A 4,433-nucleotide genomic window follows, 5' to 3' on the forward strand; every position below is an offset into this window, starting at 1 on the left:
AGGTCCTCTTCTTAGATGGCTTTGATCCCTTAAGGCTACATGCCAAGTCTTCAATTTCTTTGCAAGAATTTCTGAATCAAACTAATCCAATACTGGATCTAAAGGGACAAAGAAGAAGCAAATTATAGCAAAACTATTCTCAGAGGCCGTACCATAGAAACTAGTCTGAAGTCAAGAAAGCTGGGTCAGGAGTTTGACCCACCCAGCATACACATGGAGGGAGGGAGTTTACACAAAGTCAGAGAGAGGGCTTTCTGCCTTGATATTCAGAGAAAATTCTTTGAAGAGAGTGGAGCATATTCTGTGAGAATTGGAGGGAAACTTCCTACTATCCATTTATCTGGAGGTGTAAAGCATATGTCCAAGAGATGGCAGAGAATTCATGTTTCACTCAGATACATGTGGGGGGCAGTTCAGAGTAAAAGGTGGTCTCCCCAGTATTCCCCAATCATGCAAACCTCATCTCAGTGTTTGAAGAGAGCAGGGCTGCTGCATATGCCTTGGCTTCCTCGAGCCCCAGGGATGGATGACCCTCAGACTTTGAAATCTAATGGGGTTTCCCTACAGAATTCCTGAATGTTTTACATATGGTGACCCTGTTTAACTTCCAATTTCTCCCTACAGCAATGTGATATTTTATCCTGTGTTTATTCCTTCTTTGCATATTGAAGCTGATAATTTGCTCTAACTTCACTGATCCAGAGTCTGAGGAGAATTTCGCCTAAGAATAGAGAATGCTTATAATTGACATGTATGAGATATGTAAAACTTTTCAGTTTCCATTGTGTTTGTATTATTACTGAAATGGGTTAAGGCTTTGTGATATTGTGATTAAATAAGTGTATTTTGCATGTGGAAAGATTTACTGTGTTGTAGGACAGATAAGCATAGTTTGGTGAAAAAATATGTCTACTATTGTTTCTTATTTAGAGATGGATTAAGGTGATGTGCATAGTTGCATATTGAGGAGTGGGCACTGTGATAGTTAGAATCAGCTCTCAAGTTGACCAGGATATGGTGGCTGCTTGTTCTGTGGCTGTGAAATAAAATCATCAGCATGTGAATTTCATCTATTCTTGATTATATCTGGAGTTGCTTCCCTCAATGAGTGACATTTAATTTAATCAGCTGAAATCTTAAAATGGGATGTCAGAAGAGAAAGGATGAGCTCAGAGCCTGCATTTGGCCAGATGTTTAGAGAAGCAGAGAGGAAATGTCCAGGGAAAGCACTCTGAAATCAGAAGCCAGGAAAGGAATCCAGTAGACATCACATTGTGTCTTCCCATTTAACAGAGTAACCTGCATGAAAGCTAAGGACTTTTCTTTCAAGAACAGTAAACTGGTCATAAAATACATTTCCTTCTTAAAAGCCAATCCGTTTCTTATATATTGCATTCCAACAGCTTTAGTATACTAACAAAAGGGTATATTGGTTTGAATATGAAACAGTATTAGAATAAATCCATTTGTCGATATTTGATTATGTTTTAATTTTTATGAGTATTTTTGTTGTTTCCAACAAAACAACAAACTGCCATTTTGTTGATTATACACACATCAATACCATCTGTAACTCATCTTGAACATGTAGTGCATGAGAAAAATATTTTCTTTCCTTACATGTATACCAAATTCAAGAGACCTGGAAAACCTGCAAATTATCTAAAGGCATTCACCACACTATAATATTTAAAGTCAGAGCAAATAAAAATCGTACAATCTAGACAAAGAGTTGCTACAAAAATTACTAGAGTTAAAGCCTAATTGGTGCAGTTATGACAGGATCCCAACTACCAAATTAGGTTGTAAGAAGTTTGTATAGCTACAGTTAATACATTTCTAAGCCCTGAGTTTGATAAAGTTCTTAGACTAAATATCACATGGGCTGTACCTAGTCCATTTTGCAGGCCTTTGTATAGAATTATGTAGAATCCATGCAGAAACTATGCAGAACAAAATGCTCATCACTCAGTGATACTTAGAGAGAAGAGTAGCAACAATCGTATAAATCCATCCATAACCAAATCCCTAGATTCAAAACAAAAGAAAAAACTCTTCAGGGGAAAGCAAACAGAACCAGTAAGCCATGGGCAGTGGTGAGATCCAGTTGAAAGTAGAGGACAGAGTCTTTCATGGAATATATGTGCAGAAAACCTCCCCTCGCTTCACTGAGGAATAACATCCATAACCTGCACTAGATCTCTGAAATAGTTAGTTGATGATACTATGGTAGACCTAATGCATTTTAGGAGGAAAATCTGGAAAATATGACACTACCCTAGCAATGGGACAAAAATCCATGTTAGGCCATGCATTGCCTCATGAGGAAGGACAAGGGCACATGGGTGGTATTTCCACCACTGTCCATCCTGACCATATCCCAGCCTCTCCCCAGAAATCTCGAATTCTCATAGTCCAGTTGTCAAGGAGCCATATATGCCCCAGGTGAATGTTGTGTTTTGTTAGGGTTCCACGGCCATAGGTGTGCTTGGACCTGCACAGTAGGGAGCAGAATTTCTCATTCCGTAAAGACAAGTCACAGTTGTTGGAAAACTGCTTCCCAGATTCAGATGTAGGGAGTAGGAAGTTAGAGGCAAGTGTGTCTGCCCAGGAAGCACAGGGTAGACTTCCCCACCTGTGAGGACCTCAGGGATGATCTGCCTTAAGAAGACTGTGGCCATGCAGGGAGCATAAACAGTATGTCAAGTTCCTTCAGGTGACAGTACCTGTTTTGAAGAAAATTATTACAGAGACTTCAGTAGTATAATTATAGAAAATAATTTGATGGTTTTAGGAAAATGAGTGACCCATTTTTTGGAATAGACAGAGAAATTAGAAGTTATTTATTAAATATAAGTGGTATCAGGAATGTTATGTAGATTACAATGATAAATTGCAGCCATGTTATCTTGAGAACCTGGCATTTTTAGATCATAAATCAGATAGCATATAAAGAAAGGCAGTGTATGTGAGTGTGAGACAGTGATGCCATTTTATGGAACGGACTCATGTAACGGTCTTAATATAAGTGCCGGGATGTGGCCTTTGATACCACATAACAGGGAGGAATTGAATTGAGTCAATTGGAAGCTGTTTCTGGGTAAGGCCAGGCTTTCCTTTCATCCTCATTCCCTTAAAGATACGGGACTGTTATGATGGTGGGTCGGGGGTTATTGTCCTACACATTTTCAGAAATGTGAGTTAAGTTGAAAGAAATCACCTCACAGGAAGAAGTTAAGTTAAGTTTTGTCCACCTATTCAGGCACATTCAGAGGATGGGTCAATTCCCAAAATTTACTTAAAATTTTGTTTAAAGTGCATGTATGTATTAAGCATGCATTTGGTAGCAAAGAAAAAAAATTCTGTGCTTGACCGTTATATAAATGATAACACTGCTTATAAAAGATGCAATGAGTGTAGTGGGAGTTACCTATTGTGAAGCAAGAAGAAGGAAACCCAGGCAAAGACGCGATGGTCCCTGCACGCCCTCTACTGGTCGTGAGCATCTCCTGCAGCCCAGACTACTGTTTTCTGCAGGGAAGTTTTGTGTCTGGGCTCACACTGACTTCCTCTCACTGTGTCTCTTGCACAGTAATAGGTGCCCGTGTCCTCGGTGCTCAGGCTGTTCAGCTTCAAATAAACTTCATTCTTGGAGGTGTCCCTGGAGATGCTGAGTCGGGACTGAAGAGCTGGGTTCTTGTCTGTATTTCCATTATGATAAATGGTACCAACCCACTCCAGTCCTTTTCCTGGAGCCTGGCGGATCCAGCCAAAGTCATTGCTAGTTAAAGAGAATCCAGAAACAGCGCAGGTGAGGGACAGGGTCTGCGATGGCTTCACCAGTCCAGGTCCCGACTCCCGCAACTGCATCTCGGACAGGACACCTGGGAACAAGAAGAAACACAGTGAGTCATGTTCTCATTTCCATCACCCCATTACCTTCATATCTGTGTCGCTGAGACACTCACATCTGGGAGCTGCCACCAGAAAGAAGAAGAACCACGAGGGTTGCATGTTCGTGTTGATGAAGTCCGTGATGCCCTGGGAATATTATCAAGACAGAGGAGGAACCTGAATTTAAGTAAATGTGGCCTTTGTTTTCATCTTGCTTCTGACATTGTGATTTGCATTTAGGAGGTGACTCTGCATGTAAAATGAAAGCAGATGAGGGAGGTCCATTTATTAGGGCACATGGGAGAAGGATGCAGGTTGAGACCGGGGAGCACCAAGTCTTCTACCTGGGGCCCCCTCACTACTCCCTTGTTCCTTTACTTTCAGGCATGAATAGTGTTGAATGAGGAGATAGAAGGGGTGAACAAGCCATAATAATATTGGGAATATGGTAACAGTGTCCGTACTCCCAATGATATATATTTATATCTACACACACATGCATACATGAACATATCTGTGCATGTGTTTACATACTATAT

General features: G+C 40.6%; 1 pseudogene across 1 annotated transcript; it reads right to left on the reverse strand.

The window, feature by feature from the left end:
• Window positions 1-3,489: 3,489 nt before the first annotated feature.
• LOC143675590 (immunoglobulin heavy variable 4-38-2 pseudogene) lies at window positions 3,490-4,110 on the reverse strand (annotated as a pseudogene). The gene is made up of 2 exons (XR_013171662.1): window positions 3,969-4,110; window positions 3,490-3,884 (listed from the first exon to the last, which is right to left on the reverse strand). The product of XR_013171662.1 is annotated as an immunoglobulin heavy variable 4-38-2 pseudogene (transcript).
• Window positions 4,111-4,433: the final 323 nt, after the last annotated feature.

Source organism: Tamandua tetradactyla, chromosome 3, assembly GCF_023851605.1.
Source record: "Tamandua tetradactyla isolate mTamTet1 chromosome 3, mTamTet1.pri, whole genome shotgun sequence".
In the NCBI taxonomy this organism is placed as follows: domain Eukaryota; kingdom Metazoa; phylum Chordata; class Mammalia; order Pilosa; family Myrmecophagidae; genus Tamandua; species Tamandua tetradactyla.